The sequence below is a fragment of the Saccopteryx bilineata genome, chromosome 10 (assembly GCF_036850765.1).
Source record: "Saccopteryx bilineata isolate mSacBil1 chromosome 10, mSacBil1_pri_phased_curated, whole genome shotgun sequence".
Taxonomy (NCBI): domain Eukaryota; kingdom Metazoa; phylum Chordata; class Mammalia; order Chiroptera; family Emballonuridae; genus Saccopteryx; species Saccopteryx bilineata.
The window spans coordinates 39,576,326-39,595,422 of record NC_089499.1 but is presented as its reverse complement, the minus strand read 5'-3'; the positions used below and the strand labels follow the sequence as shown (position 1 = coordinate 39,595,422).

The window sequence follows — 19,097 nt, the reverse complement described above, 5'->3', positions numbered from 1 at the left end:
CCCCTCCTTATGAATGTCCTTGCTACTTCTCATTTGTGCTATGCATGAAAGGCTCAAGACAACCTCACACATGGGAGTTGGAGGACTAGGACGTTGGAATGTCAATGATTACCAACCTAGGTAAGCGGAACGTAACTTAAACAGGAGATTCTCCAGGGGGTTTGTCATTGCCTAAACAGACTTTTACCATGACTGTAGCTTGCTATCAAAGGGAAACAGACTTTGGCCCAAGGTATTCATCTATATTATACAGATATTATAGTATAGGTCTCATGAAAATCTTTGGTTATATTCTTAAAATTAGTCATTTACTTCATCTCCCCTCCGAAGACCCCCATTCCTGTTGGGTGGGAATCACCTGTAAAGATTACTGAGACAACAAAGCTGCCTCAGGTTACAGAATGGACAAGGGTTCATGTAAACAGACCCAATCATCCTTTCCTATTATGCTCTTACCATGTTTTTTATTTGGGGAGGGGGGAGCTGTACATATTTTATACTCCCATCTCGCCCCCCCCCCCCAGAGCTCAGGGCGCTAATTAATTCCTCTTCAAACAAGTCTTATTTCTTATGTGCTAACAAATTATGTCCCTACTTCTTACAGACCTGCTTTGTTCACATGCTAGATGGGACCACTCCATGTGTCACATGCTTTCTAATCCCTCATCAAATCTGGTTGGGAAAGTAACTCAAGCAAAGTAAGCCAATCATATTTCCTCTCCTGCGATTTGAAACTGAACACTAAAATACTGTCAGTTAGCTGAAAACTCTGTGTCTTAAAAGTGCTACAGATCTGATGGCTGACGCCACTGTTTTGGGGCACCCATGGTAAGCAACATGGCAGGAGTAGCTGGTGTTAAGAAAATAGAGCAGACTTGAGAGAGAGAGAGAGAGAGAGAGAGAGAGAGATATGTTTCATTTCTATGATGGCTGGCTGCACTTTAAATTGGAGTGAATTAATGTGCTCTTTGTATATTTTTACTACAAATTTTTTACTTGTATATTTTTAAGTAGATATTTATTTCTTAAAACCAATCATTTTAGACATGCAAAAATATACATCTTCACTGATGTTCTCTCTCTCTGCCAGTTTTTGTTCAAACTCTTTGCTTTCATAATACTATACTGCCTCCCTTTCCTCTTTACGTCTCTCCTTTCACTTCATCTGTAGCCAAAACACCTTCATCATACTCACCATGACTTTAGCGGCCCAGATCTTAGACAGTCTAAGCTTTGATGATAATGAGGGTGGGGTGAGCAGTACATGTGCCAATCTGCTTACTTTTAAGACCAAAGCAACAACATAGATTGAAAGGGGGAAATTATATCTTTCTGAAAGTGAGTAGCAATTCTGTGCTCTTTAGTTAAAGGGGCCCACCATATGACACATCTTGCCCCTATACTCTGATGACAGCACATGTCTTTTCCAAACTGGCCATTATGGATCTAGGTCCAATCTGACATCAATCAGTATAATTTCAGTAATCAGGCTATAATGCAGAGCTGTGTTTCCCAAACTTTTCTGACTAATAAACCTTTTTAAAGTAATATGCAAAATTCCTTGGGAATATTTAAAATCATCTGAAATTCTTTTGTATGACACATGATAGAGCAATTAAGTAAAAATATTTTATCTTAGATCAGCATATTACTAAAGATTTATTATAAGATTAATGTGGCAAAGTCTTTAATTAAACAGATAATATTTAAAAACAAATTTTGATTTCTACTCACAGGAGGTGAACTGTTTTATCATGTGAAGAAAACCATGTTACTAACATGATACTGGGAAATGAGGAATTCCAGCTAAGTTAGTTTTCTGGAAGAATTTAATTTTAATTTACCCCCACAAATCCTAGAACTTTCAAGTGAGTGAAAATCCTTTGAAACTGTGTTATATAATGTGCACCATCTTCTCAAACAGAATATACTGCACAAACTGGGCACTGTTATTGGTTCTTAGGGTCATTATTACAGATATCCATTATTATAACAATTGCTCAGAAGTTATGAAGTCTGTAAAACCGATTCTACACTCAATGCTCCAGCCAGCTGTGTTTTTATGATATTGCAGTTTCTTTTCGTGTTTTGTTTAAATAATTTTCCTGTTTTCTCCTTTGTTGTCTGGTAACTTTAATTAATGGTACCATTACTTTTCCTACTTTCCACTTTTCAACAAACTTCAGGAAAGCATGAGAAAACAAATCTACTGATGTAAATAAACATGTTCACATATACTAACTGTGCTTAAGTGCTCATGGAAGCATCATTCATAATAGCTAAAAAGTAGATACAACCCAAATGTTCTTCAACTGATGAAAGGATAAACAGAATGTGATATATACATACAATGGATTATTGTTCAGCTATAAAAAGGAATGAACTGATACACAGTACAACAGGGGTGAGCCTTGAAAACGTGAAGTAAAAGAAGCTAGATAGAAAAGGCTGCATAGTATATATATGATTCCATTTATATGAAATGTGCAGAATAGACAAATCCACAGAGATAGAAAATAGATTAGTGATTACCACGGGCTGGGGGTGTGGTGGGGAATGAAGAGTAACTGCTAACAGGCCCTGGCTGGATAGCTCAGTTGATTAGAGTGTCATCCTGACACGTCAACGTTGCAGGTTGGGTCCTGGGTCAGGGCACATTCAAGAATCAACCAATGAATGCATTAATAAGTGGAACAATAATGTGATGTTTCTGTTTCTCTCTCAAATCAGTAAAAAACAAAACAAAACAAAAAACAACCTAAAAAAGAGTACTAATGAGTATGGGTTTCTCTTTGGGGTGATGAAAATAAATGTTCTGAAATTAGATGGTGGTAGTGGTGATGGCTGTACAACTAGGTGAATACCATTGTTTTTTGGTATGTGAATTATATCTCAATAAACCTGTTTTTTTTTTAAAAAAGGGAAATCATGTTACTTAAAACTGTCAAAAAATTAAAAGATGGATTTATACCCAATTGTATTAAAAAAAAGACAGACTTAGCACCAAACGCATATTGAAATGTAGTCTGTAGGTTGATATTTAATTTGTGGTATAGTATCAAAAAACAAACTGCTTTTATAACCTCATATCCTCATATTAAAATTCTTCCATTCTGAGCTTATAAAAATCAAGTGTTTATTTTGATAATTTGGATATTTAGTTTTTAAATATAAAGGTAGGGCCCTGGCCGGTTGGCTCAGTGGTAGAGCATCGGCCTGGCGTGCAGGAGTCCTGGGTTTGATTCCCGGCCAGGGCACACAGGAGAAGTGTCCATCTGCTTCTCCACCCCTCCCCCTTTCCTTCCTCTCTGTCTCTCTCTTCCCTTCCCACAGCCAGGGCTCCACTGGAGCAAAGTTTGCCCGGGCACTGAGGATGGCTCTGTGGCCTCTGCCTCAGGTGCTAGAATGGATCTGATTGCGGCAGAGTGACGCCCCAAGGTGGGCAGAGCATTGCCCCCTGGTGGGCATGCCGGGTGGATCCCGGTGGGGCGCAAGCGGGAGTCTGTCTGACTGCCTCCCCGTTTGCAGTTTCGGAAAAATACAAAAAAATAAAAAAATAAAATAAAATAAAATATCAAGGTAGGAGAAATAATTTCATGCTACTCCTTGGGAGAAGTTTTCAGCAAGCAATACACTGTTGATATTTTTTAAAAATTTTTATTGAATTTATTGGGGTGACACTGGTTAATAAAATTATACAGGTTTCAGGTGCTCAATTCTACTATGTGTCCTCTGTACATAGCACTGTGTGTTCATCATCCCAAGTCAAGTCTCCTTCCATCTATCTCCCCTCTACCCTCCACCCCCACCCCTACCACCCTTTCTCTCTGCCTTCCCCATACTGTTGTCTGTAGGGATAAGATTGCTTTTCTTTGCTTAATCCCTTCACGTAGATCTTTATTACCAATAAATGAAAACCCAAGATGGATAGAATAACCCTGTATTTTTTCCTTATTTTCAAGTGTTTAAATCTTTCCTTTTTAGAATTGTAAATATGTAAAACAGAGTATGATAGATTATAATAAAATGAACATACAGCTATCTACAAAACCAGTTGTATAGTAAATTTAAAATGAATTCCTTTTAGAACAAACCTCTTCCTTATTTAATAATACATGAAGTCTTTCAATTGACAATCCATTTTAGGAATGAAAACATTTTCATTTGAGTTGGCCCCTCCTATATTTCATGAGATTCAACAGACGATCTTTACCTTGCTCTTGGTATTTGGCAAACCAATCTGGAATTATTTCTCTAGAGTGGCCTTAAGAATAGTAAATTTGACACTAAATTTGCTGCAAAAGCAACAAAAGCAAAAATACACGAGTGGGACTACATTAAACTGAAAAGCACTGTACAGCAAAGGAAACCATCAACAAAATGAAAAGGTAACCTATAGAATGGGATATTTGCAAATCATATATCTGATAAGAGGTTAATATCCAAAATATAAAGAACTTATACAAGTCAATGGCAACTCCTCCCCAAACAATTCAATTACAAAATGGAAAGAGGATCTGAACAAAGAAGATATACAGATGGCCAACAGGTACATGAGAAGGTGTTCATCATCACTAATCAAGGAAATGCAAATAAAAAACCCAGTACCACCTCTCACCCATTAGAATAGCTACTATCAAAAAACAAGAGAAGTGTTGGTGAGGATGTGGACAAAAGAGAAGCCTTGTACACTACTGGTGCAGCCAGCATGGAAAACAGTATGGAGGTTCTTCAAAAAGTTAAAAATAGGCCCTAGCCGATTGGCTCAGAGGTAGAGCGTCGGCCTGGCGTGCAGGGGACCCGGGTTCGGTTCCTGGCCAGGGCACATAGGAGAAGCGCCCATTTGCTTCTCCACCTACCCCCCTCCTTTCCTCTCTGTCTCTCTCTTCCCCTCCCACAGCCAAGGCTCCATTGGAGCAAAGATGGCCCGGGCGCTGGGGATGGCTCCTTGGCCTCTGCCCCAGGTGCTAGAGTGGCTCTGGTCGCGGCAAAGCGACACCCCGGAGGGGCAGAGCATCGCCCCCTGGTGGGCAGAGCATCGCCCCTGATGGGCGTGCCAGGTGGATCCCGGTCGGGCGCATGCGGGAGTCTGTCTGACTGTCTCTCCCCGTTTCCAGCTTCAGAAAAATACAAAAATAAATAAATAAATAATTTTATTTAAAAAAAGAAAGTTAAAAATAGAACTACCATATAATAAAGCAATTCTACTTCTGGGTATTTATTCTAGTGAGATGAAAACACTAACTTGAAAAGATATCTGCACCCACATATTCATAGCAGCATTCACAATAGCCAATATGTGGAAACAACCTAAATATCCTTCAATAAATCAATGATGAAGAAAATAACATATATATGTACACAACAGACCATTATTCAGCCATAAAAAAACAGAAATCCTGCCATTTGTGATAACATGGGATGAACCTTGAAGGCATTATGTTAAGCAAAATAAGTCAGACAGAGAAAAACAAATATTTATAGGTGGAATTAAAAAAAGAAAAAAAGAAGAACTGAACTCATATATACAGAGAAAGACTGCTGGTTGCCAGCAGTAAGGGGTGGGAAGTGTGCAAAATGGGTGAAGGCGGTCAAAGGTACAAACTTCCAATTATAAAATAAGTAAGTCTTGGGGATGTAGTATATACAGCATGTTATTATAGCTAATAATACTCCAGTGTATATTTGAAAATTGCTGAGAGAACAGATCTTAAAAATCATCAAAAGAAAAAGAATTTTAACTATGTGTAGTAATGGATGTTAACTTGTCTTATTGTGGTGATCATTTTATAATATATCCATATGTTGAATCATTATGTTGTACACATACAACTAAAAGGTCAATTATATCTCAATAAAAAAAAAGTGTAATGATCAAAAACCACTAAAGAGGATGCTAAGCTGATGACAGTGGAGATCATGACCACATTCAACCAATCTCTTCTAACCACTGTCCACATCACATCACTCAAATTGTTGTTTTTAAATGGGAAGAACATTTAAATGATTAGTTTATTAATTTCCAAAAAAATCAATTATTGATACAGGAACTATAATTGCCCTCAATGATATGAACTAATTCTAAGGTCAGTTTATAAGCTAATTCTAAAATTTCACACAGAAAATGTATAAGAAGAGTAAAGACAACTTTGAGGTAGAGGGAACAAAGACAAAGTAAGAACAGCATTTTTCCCTAAACTGAGCAATGGGGAAGAAGTGTTCATTGTATTGCTATGTGTTACGCCTTACACATGTTTTACAAATATTGTGCTATAGTCATTTACTGTTTAATTATTAGAAAAGAAGAAGACTGTGCCAAGAAAAATATCTACATATAATATAAACCTATAGGAATTAACAGTGTATTAATGCCACAGAAATAAAGATCAATGGAACTAGTAGAGTACTAAAACCAACCTAGGAATATAAGGATTTATTAACTAATAATTTGATGTCACTTACAAAAATTATATTCCAAAAGAATAGCCAATTGAACAGGATTCTTCCCTTTCACTACTCACAAAAATAAATTACAGATGAATTAAAGACCTAAATTTTATATAAAAATATAAGAAAATGTAAGATTCTATGTTTATATCTTAGGGCAGGAAAGACATCCATTAAAAAGTTAGTTTTAAAAAAAGCAGTAAAATCAAAAGCCATAAAGGCAAATATAGGTAAATTTGACATCAACATTAAAAACTATTACTATCAAAGGGAGAGGACACTAACAGATTGAAGGAAAATGTGTCATTTTTAAAATAAAGAACGGGTATCTACAAAATTAAAAAAACTTCTACAAATAAATGAGACAAGTGTTTTTATGCTGTATGTAAAAGAAGAAATGAAGCATGCTTAAAAAATAAAAAGTTAAACTCTCTTATGCAAAAGAAGCTGAAGGTGGTGCAGTGGCTCCCGGAAAGCTCAGACACCAGCGTTCTGGCTCACTGAAGGCCATCCTCATGGCCTAGGATGGCTCAGTCCTGGGGGTGGGTGAGAACACCCAGAGTCCTGAGAGCTCTGGGAAGCAGAGTCTGAAAGAGAAGGGACATAAGGAGTGCTGGGAAAAGTGAATTTAAAGTGAATTTAGCAAAAGCCTGAGGGAGGTGAGGGTGGGAGGGTTGTAGATCTTAGGAGAAAGCAAAGGTCCTGAGGCAGGAACATAGCTAATTTGTTGGACGAAAAACAAGGAGCCATTTTTGACTGGGACAAGTAAGCACAGGGGAGAGCAGCAGATGCGGTCAGAGAAGTAGGGCGTAGATTATGGGACACCTTGTAGGTAAGTATAAAGCTTCTGAACTGAGAACTTTATTTAACAGGTCCCTCAGGGGCTGTGTTCAGACTAGCACAAGGACAGGCGCAGGGAAAGAGTAAGGCTGTAATAATCCAGGTGAGACATAATGGTGGTTTGGACACCATTTATAACTGGAAGTTTGCACCTTTTGACCACCTTCACCCATTCTGAACACCTCCCACCCCAGGCCTCTGGTAACCACCAGTCTGTTCTCTGTATCTATGAGTTTTTGTCTTGTTTTTTTATATTCCACATATGAGTGAGTAGAAATAGTGGGATGTGACCAATTCTAGAGACACTCTGAAGGTAGAGTCAACAGGTCTCACTGACAGACTGAATGTTGGGTCAAAGAGAAAGAAGAGAGCTCAAGGATTGGCCTGGACCAGAAAAACGGAGGTGCTATTTTTTGAGACTATAGGGAAAAGCCGGCTTTGAGGGGAAAATCAGAAGTTCAGTTTAGGGTTGTCTGTTAAGATACCCAATGGAAATGTCACGTAGGCACTTTGATTTCAGAGTATGAGATTCAGAGAAGAGGTCTAACTTGTAAATTGTAAATATAACTAGTAGTCACTGATGTGTAGTTGCTGCTGTCTAGATAGTATTTAAAGTCACGAGACTGAGCAAAACGCCAATGAAACAGGATTGATAAGGAAAAACAGAGATTTCAGGAGTAAGTAGTGCTCTAACTTTGGAGGTGAGAAAGATGATAAGTGAGGTCTGACCAGGCAGTGGCACAGTGGATAGAGAGTCGGACTGGGAAGCAGAGGACGCAGGTTTGAAACCCCGAGGTCACCGGCTTGAGTGCAGGCTCACCAGGTTGAGCACGGGATCGCTGGCTTGAGCGTGGGATCATAGACATGACACCATGGTTGCTGGCTTGAGTCCAAAGGTTGCTGGCTTGAGGCCCAATGTCGCTGGCTTGAACTCAAGGTGGCTGGCTTGAGCAAGGGGTCTCTCAGTCTGCTGTAGCCCCCCCAACCCCCGCCAGACAAGGCACATATGAGAAAGCAATCAATGAACAACTAAGGAGCCACAACGAAGAATTGATATTTCTCATCTCTCTCCCGTCCTGTCTGTCTGTCCCTGTCTGTCCCTCTCTCTGTCTTTCTCTCTCTCTCTCTCTCTCTCTCTCTCTCTCTCACACACACACACACACAGAAAAAAGAAAAAGAAAGATGGTGAGGAACTAGCAAAAAAACCCCAACAAAAAACTAAGTAAGAACCTCCAGTGAGGTGGGAGGAAATCCAGAGAAGGCAGTGTGCTAAGAGAAGAAAGCGTTTCAAAGGAAGGAATAATCGACTGTGCAAATGCTGCGGAAAGGTCAAATAAAAGAAATACTGAGAACTGACTGAATGGATTTAGTAGTGTGGAGGTCTTCAGTGGGGGGTAAAGGCCTGATTGGTGTGAACTGAAGAGAGACTGGTGTAAAGGAACTGAACTCTATGAGTTAGACAACTGGAGAGAGAAACAGATTTAGAGGGGAATGCAGGGTCAAGAGAGAGGTTGGGCCTGACCTGTGGTGGCGCAGTGGATAAAGCGTCGACCTGGAAATGCTGAGGTCGCCGGTTCGAAACCCTGGGCTTGCCTGGTCAAGGCACATATGGGAGTTGATGCTTCCAGCTCCTCCCCCCTATCTCTCTCTCCTCTCTGTCTCTCTCTGTCTCTCTCTCTCTCCTCTCTAAAATGAATAAATAAATAAAGAATTAAAAAAATGAATAAATAAAAAAAATAAAAAAGATAAAAAAAAAAAAAGAGAGAGGTTGGTCCTGTATTACAAGGCACTGTATTTCTAATACCTAATACTGTGCCTGTCACACAGTGATAACTCAATAAATATTTGCTGATTGAACTAAGTAAGGTCACTAGTCTTTGAATGAGGAAATAGTCTTAGCTCTAGAGGCTTAACAGCTGATATAGTGAAATGTTAGGATTCTTAAACCAAATAAAAGAACTGCCTTTATTCTCCTACTATGCCTGAAAACTCTTTAGTTTTGAAAACTATGCCTTATAGACCTAGAACAGATTTCCCCTAATATGAAAGGAAGAGCAACAGAAATCAACAAACACATGCCCTACAAGAAAATATACTTTTAATTCTAGATAGATACAATCTTTACAATTACCTCTTGCATTTGGGGCTCTGTTACTTTGTATCAAGGGGTACAACAGGGACCCCACTCCTCTAGTATTCATGACTCACTATGAACTAAAATGTTATATTTTAGTGAACTAATATGTTATATTCTATTTGCAAAAAGAATATAACAATGCAAAAAGAATATAACAATGAGGTTTATGCCCTCAACTAGTAAACACCATTCTTTACTAATAATCTTCGGCATTTTTCAACCCCTACAGTTTTGTTCTGCTGGTAGATGACAACTCGTAGAAACATGAAGAGAAAAACTAACCTGTAAGCCTTCCAGTGCCTGGTTAAGATTGCCAAGGAGGCAGAAATGGACAAGAGACAGACTGGCAGTGGCTGTCTGTATGACAAAGTCTTCAACTTAACAGTATTCACACAACCTTTTGGAAACCAAAGTTCATTTAGTGTTCTCTTCACCTTTTCTCTGAGCTCACTAAGGTCCTACTCCTCCAACTTCTATCCATACCTTTAATCATGGTCAATGAAAAAGGTTTTAAAGTATGAGAAATTTTACATGCATGCAACTGGAATATCAAGCTATTAATATCAAGTTATTTAGGAAAAATACAGCTGCAAAAAATACTCCTGGAAATCTGACAGCTAGATACATATTCCCTGACATAGCCAAGTATTCTTTTCAACATGCCAACAATCTGGTCTTTGTTCATCAGTTCAATGGGAGGATGATGTCAGGGTCACTGGAGCCCAGATCACTGCTGGCCTTTAGGAGCATTATGGCTTTCCAGATAAGAAAGAGACTAAGGGCCTAATTTCCAACATCTGAGTCTCTAGGGTTCTGGCAAAATATTTCCTTAGTGAAAAAAACAAAGTCTCCAAAACAAATACATGCAAGACCCCTCTGAAATGGGGAAGACAGGTAATCAGGTATCCTTGAGTTATCTCCCTAAAAAGTTGGAAGTGTTTGGATAACCAATACTCTGCGTACCTATCACAGACACATATAAGACACCTGTCCCTCCCTTACCATACCATTTTTCAGATAAACTTCTCAAAAGATTTTTCCAACATTTACCATTTCCATTTCCTTACTTTTTACCCATCGCAATCTAGTTTCTGCCTCTTCCCATCTAAAATCATTCTTGCTAAGGTCAAAGACTTCATCTTGCTAAATTCAACAGATCATTTTCAGTCTACATCTTTACTTGATGACTCTTTATCTTGCCTTTTATGACACATCTTAAACTGGAATTAGAGTCTAAAATAAACACCTAAGACAAAAATCAAGCATAGTTGAAATTACTCTTGAAAATCCTTTAAATGGCTCATGAAATAAGGCATACTTGTTGTGTATACAACAGCATATATTTAAAGGCAAAACAAACAGTAAGTATAGATGCAAAATAAAACTTCACTCTCTCATCCAATTAAAAACACCTTCAAGACTAACCAGGCAGTGGTGCAGTGGGTAGAGTGTCGGACTGGGACGCAGAGGATCCAGGTTCGAAACCCCAAGGTCATCAGCTTGAGTGCGGGCTTATCCGGTTTGAGCGTGGTACCACAGACATGACCCTACAGTTGCTGGCTTGAGCCCAAAGGTTGCTGGCTTGAGTAAAGGGTCACTCGCTTTGCTTTCGCCCCCCCCCCCTCCTCCTCCCGTCAAGACGCATATGAGAAAGCAATCAGTGAACTAAGGAGACTAAGGAGCTGCAACAAAGAATTGATGCTTCTCATCTCTCTCCCTTCCTGTCTGTCTGTCCCTATCTATCCCTATCTGTCTCTGTTACAAAACAAACAAAAAAAACCCACCTTCAAGTATATTGAGTTAAGTTTGCATGCCTTGCCTGACCAGGCAGTGGCAACAAAGAATTGATGCTTCTCATCTCTCTCCTTTCCTGTCTGTCTCTATCTGTCCCTCTCTCTGTCTCTCTATATATATATCACACACACACACACACACACACACACACACACACACACACACACACACTTTGCATGCCTTAATTGCAAGGAGCATTCCACAGTACCTCTCTAGCCACTTCTCGTTCTTTTGCTGGGACTATTATCCTCCTTTATCCAACTTTGAAATCCTGAGCCTTCTTCTCAAAAAAAAAATTTCTTTTTAAATTTTTAAATTGATTTTAGCAAGAGAGGAAAGGAGAGAAAGAAAATCAAGCTGTTCCTGTATGTGCCCTGACTGAGGATCGGACAGGCTATTTTTGTGCTTCGGGATGATGCTCTAACTAACCAACTGAGCAATCCAGCCAGGGTGTCTCTTCTTAATTTCTATCAATGGTTCTCAATTCCACTGCTTAGTGGAATTACCTGAAGAGCTTTTAAAAATCCCAGGCTATAATTTGGACCAAGTAAACAGAAACAGAAATTTCTAGTATTTTTTAATCGTTCAATGTTTCCAATGTGCAGCCAAGATGAGAATCACTGTTTCATACTCTTTTCCTAAAGCAGGGAGCACACACTCAAATGCCTTTATGGTCAGAGAAGTAAATGAGCAAAGCGGGCCAAGCATAAGTTTTAGGGAGTGGTGGGCTCTTTGGTGAACTAGAAAGCAGCTGGGATTAGCTGTAACTTAGCTCCAATCAACTGTTGCCATATGGGAAAGCCTGCTCAGTAGAGCCACATCTTCTCATTTTTAAAGAAAAACTCCAAATCTGGATTTTCATGGCAAATCTTTAGATTTTAAATTATTGTCAACTAACTCAAATTAACAACAGAAATCACTGTATCTGGAAAACAAACACATCTGTAAGCCAGATTCAGCTGTGGGCTGTAGGTTTACAACCATGCCCTTGACGAGCCCATCCATACCTTTCAATTTACACCTAAAAACTTGTGTCCCCAGCTCAGCCCACTCCTCTGGGCTCTGGATTTGAATTATCAGATACTTATATGACATTTCCACCCATCCCAAAGTGAAATGTGATTTTAAACCGATATTAACACTATTTATCCTTCCAGTGTTCTCTATCGCAGGTAACACCTCCATTGTTCATCTGGTTGGGCAAGCCAGAGCTCAGGGAGATAGCATCAAAACCTATCAGTTATGCCTCCCAAATATATCTCCTGTCTCCATCTACTTCACTCCATCTGCTCTGCTACCACCTTGATCACAGCTACCGCCGTTTCTCTCCAATTTTTCCATAGTGTATTTGCTGGCTCAGGTTGCGATCACAAAATAACATGGACTGGGTGGCTTAAGAAATTTATAGAATTACCAGATCAGTGTCCAGCAGGGTCAGTTTCTAGTGAGGACACTCTTCTCGGCTTCTCACTGTGTGCTCACATGGACTTTCCTCCCTCTTCTTCTTATGAAGCCACTAATTTTATCAGATTAGTGATAAAATTCTGATGACCTCATTTACCCTTCATTACCTCCTAAGGACTATTTCTAAATATAGTCATACTGGGGGGTTAGGGCTTAAAAATATTAATTTGGGGGGGACACCATTCTATAGCACACAATAACATTAATTAGGGTCACTTGTCTCACACATTCACTCTTGTTTCCTTCTAAACCATCTTCTCCAATGACCTGAGTGTCTTTTACAAACACAAATATATATTTATAAGTATGTGTATGTACACATTTGACTCAATCTCAAAATATAATATATACACGTAAACTGGCATAAATGGAGTACTACTTGCTTCAGTAAATTACTGGAAACAATTTAAACGTCCATCAAAGAGTGGTTACATAATCTGTGGCACATTCGTATAATGGAATATTACACAGTCATTCAAAAGAATCAGGAAACTATATATTGAAATGGAAAGATTTCCAAGACATTTTTCAGAGAACAAAACAAGAAACAGAACAGTGTGTATACACTATGCTAGCATGTGTGTAAGCAACAGGAGGAAAGAAGATGCAGTTGCTTGAATGCCCACAGGAAATGTCTAGATATATGCCTCCTAAATGTATCTCCTATATCCATCTACGTACTTCTCTCCATCTCATTTTAATCCCATCATTTTGTTACAGTAAGTTACTGGAAACCAGTAATGGTGCTTATCCTTTTGGAAGGTTTTGAGGAAATGGCAGCTGGGGAGAGATTTAGGACCACTGCAGACATTCTGATTTAATGGACTTGGAGAAGGGCCCAGTAATTAGTATTGTTTTAAGTTCCTCTTGTGATTCTAATGAGCAGGCTGAACTGAGAACTGCTGCTTGAGAGAGCCTTCACTAACTTTCCCAGCTTCATTATGTTATCCTGCCCCTAAACACTCTCCTTGCTCCAGCCACACACTGAGTGCTCAGGTCGTTTCTTCTGTGGGAACGTTGTACCCCTAAGCTTCACCTTGTAGCTTCTATTTATCCTTCAGAGTTTACCTCTCCTTGAAGTTCTTTTCTCAAGGTAACTTTCCTACTTTCCAAACTAGGTCAAGATCCCTGTTTTAAGTATTCACAGCATACTGGACTTCTCCCAGAATTTATCACAATTGTAATGAGGCTACTATATCATTATACATATATGCTTCTGCCACTCTGTAGACAGTAATGTTCAGGAGTGCAAAGACCACATTAGTTGTTTTTACCACTAGATTCCCAGACCTAAATAGTGTCTGGCCCTGCATCTCTTGGAGCAATATATTTGCTGATTTATCTCCATGGGGAAGTGAAATAAAAGACAGGATAAACAAATGGGACTATATCAAACTAAAAAGCTTTTGCACAGCTAAAGACAATAAGAACAGAAGAAAAAGACTAACTACACAATGGAAGAACATATTTGACAATACGTCTGATTAGGGGTTAATAACCAAAATTTATAAAGAACTTGTAAATCTCAACATCAGAAATACAAAGAATCCAATCAAAAATGGGCAAAAGAAATGAATAGACACTTCTCCAAAGAGGACATACAGATGGCCAATAGGCATATGAAAAAATGCTCAACATCATTAATCATTAGAGAAATGCAAATTAAAACCACAATGAGATATCACCTCACACCAGTCTGAATGGTGCTCATCAACAAAACAACACAGAATAAGTGCTGGCGAGAATGTGGAGAAAAGGGAACCCTCCTGCACTGCTGGTGGGAATGCAGACTGGTACAGCCACTGTGGAAAACAGTATGGAGATTCCTCAAAAAATTAAAAATCGTACTGCCTTTTGACCCAGCTATCCCACTGTTAGGAATATACCCCAAGAACACCGTAACACTGTATGAAAAGAAGAAATGCACCCCATGTTTATGGCAGCATTGTTCACAATAGCGAAGATCTGGAAACAGCCCAAGTGTCCGTCAGAGGACGAGTGGATAAAAAAGCTTTGGTACTATGGATAAGTATATACTATGGAATACTACTCAGCCATAAGAAATGATGACATCGGGTCATTTACAATAACATGGATGGACCTTGATAACATTATACAGAGTGAAATAAGTAAATAAAAAAAAAAACCTAAGAACTATATGAATCCATACATAGATGGGACATAAAAATGAGACTCAGAGACATGAACAAGAATGTGATGGCAACACACACAACAGGGGTGGGGGTTTGGGGGGAGGGGGGATGGGGCGAGGAAGGAGAGAGGGGTTGGGGGGAGGGGAGGGGCACAAAGAAAACCAGATAGAAGGAGACAGAAGACAATTTGACTTTGGGGGAGGGGTATACAGCACAATCAAATGTCAAAATAATCTGGAGATGTTTTCTCTCAACATATGTACCCTGATTTATCAATGTCACTGCATTAAATTTAATAAATAAATAAAAAAAAATAGTGTCTGGTCCTGGCCGGTTAGCTCAGTTGGTTAGAGCGTCATCTAGATACACCAAAGTTGCAGGTTTGATGCCCCATCAGGGCACACACAAGAATCAACCAGTGTATGCATGGCTGGGTAGACCAGCAAATCAATGCTTCTTTCTTTCCTCTCCTCTCTCTCTAAAATCAATCAATAAATTAAAAATGTGTCTGGCTGACAAACTAGGCCCTTCCTCAGACATCTGTCAAATAAATGAATAAGACTGCTTCTGCCCTCAAGCTTAGCATAGTAGATAAAAATCAACACATAAGCAAATGAAGACAATGCAGTGTCACTGGTGTTAAGCTTGCAGTCTGTTTAGAACAGTGGTTCTCTGATGGGGGTAATCTGGATCCTCCCAGAGGACTCCTGGCAATGTTTGGAGGCATTTTTGACTGTTATACCTGTGTGGGTTGTGTGACTGTTGAGATGTCACAACTGGGAGTAGGGTGGGGTGGGAGATAATACTGATTTCCATTAAGTAGAGGTCAGAAATGCTTCTAAGCATCCTATAATGCACAGGATAACCCCAACAACAAAGAACTATCTGGACCAAATGTTGGTGCTATGGACAAAACCCTCTAGTTTAGAGAGGTGATGATAATGCCCCAAAGGGTAGTCACGTCTACTCCAGGTGGTGGGCTTATTTTGGGGGTGGGGGGTGGGTCATCAAGAAATTTCAGAGAGGAAGTATGCATAGCTTTAGCCGCATATTGAAAGTTGGCAGAGGCCATGCCCACGGAGACTCTGTCAGGGTTATGGCTTGAACAGGTGCCCCTCAAGTACTCCATATTCCAAAATTACTCATCTCCTTTATTCCCTTCTTGCTGAAACAGTATGTTCATTCTCTTAGGGCAGCTGGTTTCAGCCAAATATTAAGGCCAAATCAATTCATACTCAGATAAAGTCTGATAGCCCCTTCACACTCCAGAATGTTAAGCTGCATTTTAAAACATGCAAATACTGGCCCTGGCCGGTTGGCTCAGCGGTAGCGCGTCGGCCTGGTGTGCGGGAGACCCGGGTTCCATTCCCGGCCAGGGCACATGGGAGAAGCGCCCATTTGCTTCTCCCCCCCACCCTTCCTCTCTGTCTCTCTCTGTCTCTCTCTTCCCCTCCCGCAGCTGAGGCTCCATTGGAGCAAGGATGGCCCCGGCTGGGGGCTCCTTGGCCTCTGCCCCAGGCGCTAGAGTGGCTCTGGTCGCAACAGAGCGACTGCCCGGAGGGGCAGAGCATCGCCCCCTGGTGGGCAGAGCGTCGCCCCCTGGTGGGCGTGCCGGGTGGATCCCGGTCGGGCGCATGCGGGAGTCTGTCTGACTGTCTCTCCCCGTTTCCAGCTTCAGAAAAGTACAAAAAAACAAACAAAAAAAACATGCAAATACTTACGAATACAAATAAATCTTTAACTGCTTTATGTTTGGGTTGTTAATGGATAAAGGTATTTTTGAACCCCCAAACCGGATTAGTCCTAATAAAGTTTTCTGTTTTTATTCAATAAAATACAACTTTTGTTTCCCCTGTCCTCAATTTCTGAGCTCCCAGATTTATAAAAGATTCGAGTTTTTCTCACAAGTATCTCATAAGTTAGTTCTCTGCCAGAGAATATAGGAGAGCCATTTGGATACATGAATGTGAATAAACTGTATGTATAAATTAGGAGTGATCTATAGGTTTTTAAAGTAGAAATCACGGATACTACTAAAAGAAATGAAAATGAGATGATTTTTAATGGCATTACCAAGAAAGAAAACAGTTTTTCTACAACACAAGCCTGCTGCCTACTGAGGTGGATGTACATGCTCTGACCTAGCATGGCAATTCTTAGGGTCTCAGCACCGAGTGTTCTGTTTTAAAAGAAAATGAGGCCTGAAACTAATGAAGAACAAAGAAAAATGCCTGGCACCAAATGTTTGGGGGCTGTTTTGTACATGACTGATCCGAGGAGGAACATTTCCTTAGTTTCAGACGGCACTACAAATCATGCTTTTTTGCTTACGTGTTAAGAATTTTTATTTCGTGCTTTCAGACATTTCCTAATAAGAAAATACCTTATAATTTACAAATAGCAATTTACCCTCCCTTATATTTGGTGACCACGAAAACTGGATAAAATTTCCCTACGCTTTACCAGAGTCGGAAGATTGAGAATAATGTGAGCACAACAGAGTTCAGACGCAACATCAACTACAAGCCCGGCCAGCTGGTTTCCATCGAGAGGTCCCCCAGGAGAAAGCCCCTGCAAGGCGACGGCCGGTCGGCGAGCGAATGAGACCCACGGGGTCGGCGAGGGGATGAGACCCACCAGGGCGGCCCGAGAGCGGCTGCAGGGCTGGGTTGGGGTACGCCCGGCCTCCGTTTACCTTTGTTTCAGGTATTCCCGCTCCAAGCCGGGCCGGGAATCCCGCCCAAGGCCCGGAGCTGGTGACACATCCTTCTTTGGCCAAGTCGGGCCGAGGTTGGGCCGAGGTTGGGCAGGGGGCGGGGAAGGAAAATAAAGCCTCAGCGCCTAACGACGTGACTCTCAGTTCTTCCAAAACGTTGGCATTTGTTTCTCTGCCAAGCTTTCCGGTTAACAAGTTCCCGAGGGCTGCGCGGGCGAAATGGCCTAGGAGCTCCGCCAGTGGGAGCGCGCAGGCCGTCCGCCGCCTTCCCTCCTCTGTGGGCACCCCCTCGGCAAGCGGTTTCCACACCTCCCGGGCTGCCACGGCTCGGGACCGAGCTGGGCGTGCGGAGGCGCCAGCACCGCCTCGAACCCCGACTTCGCGGCTCTGCTGGCCGAGCCAGCTCTGCGCGACCGCGCCGACCCCTCGGGCCAGGCCGGTCCCCGCCCCCAGGCTCCGGCCCCGCCCGCCGGGCCTCGGCGTACCGCCCCCCGGCCTGGCAACAACCCTCCTACCCGGCCAGGGGCGCTTGGGCTCCAGGCCGCGCGGCGGGCGTCCCTGCGCCTACCTTAGTGCCCGCGGCTCCTCCTCCGGCTGCTGCCTCGGCTCGCGGACTGCGCTTGCAGCCAGTGATCCCGGCGGCGCGGGATATAGAGCTGCGAGGGCGGCGCGTGAATAGCTGAGGCCCGAGAGCGCCCCGCCCGGCCGCCCGGCCCCTCGTCCCCTGCGTCCCCACCCTCGACCGCGGGCCCAGAGCCCGCCCCGCCCCTCCAGCCAGGCCCCGCCCCACACACCGATCCCAGCCAGGAAGGGGGCCGCCAGGGGCGCCGCGAGAACCGCCGCTGCTGCGGTGCAGTCCCCTGTATGGCGGCTCCTCAGGGACGCGATTCCTAGTACGTACTTACTACCATTGGAGAAGCGAGTCTTTCGGGTTTGTTATTTCCGTGACTGTTATTATCATTATCATAATTGTCATCGTCATTGATTGTTTTGCCCTCCTTCAGCGGACTGGATGGTACCTTTGAAGCCAGAGGTAGCGGACAGTGTTAACCTCGCCGCTGCCTGGACACTCCGTTTCACTCCGAACCTCCCAGGGGCCCGCACCTGCGCCACTTTCCGTGGTGAAGTAGTGAACAAGTTTGAAGATATATTTATTTTTTAACCATAATAGTGTTAAATATTAACACACAAACAGAAAGCCATAATAAACTAATGCACAACTTAATGAATTATTCTGAGAAATTGCTCCCTGTAACCACTTCCTATTTAACGCCTTGTAGATGGTCTGACTTAACCTCATCAATAGCTGGGAGGATACAGCCTGGGAAGGGCCTCCTAAAATTGCTTTCCTCCTAACTGCCACAAGAACTCAAAGACCACCTGTCAATAATTATGTATTCTCCAAGAACACATTTGTAAGATGTAAATTTTCCCAGAATTAGGAACCTTTAATTGAGAGTGTATTTGTAAAATTATTAATTAAAAAGATAAAAAAACAAATATATATTTATGCAACTAACTTAATGTTAATCTATCATGAGATTGA

The 19,097-nt window shown here is 41.5% G+C and overlaps 1 protein-coding gene across 6 annotated transcripts in view; it reads right to left on the bottom strand.

Annotated features, from left to right (window-relative positions):
* The window catches only part of PPP2R3A (protein phosphatase 2 regulatory subunit B''alpha), a 239,225-nt gene extending 220,632 nt beyond the window's left edge, over nt 1-18,593 (bottom strand). For 4 of the 6 annotated variants that reach the window (XM_066244967.1, XM_066244966.1, XM_066244969.1 and 1 more), the window contains exon 1: nt 18,120-18,279. The gene's annotated coding sequence lies outside the window, so the exon portion shown is untranslated. Of the gene's footprint in view, nt 1-17,530; nt 17,982-18,119; nt 18,280-18,452 lie in introns of those variants that run through there. The other 2 variants (XM_066244971.1, XM_066244970.1) reach the window with 2 other exon arrangements.
* Nucleotides 18,594-19,097: the final 504 nt, after the last annotated feature.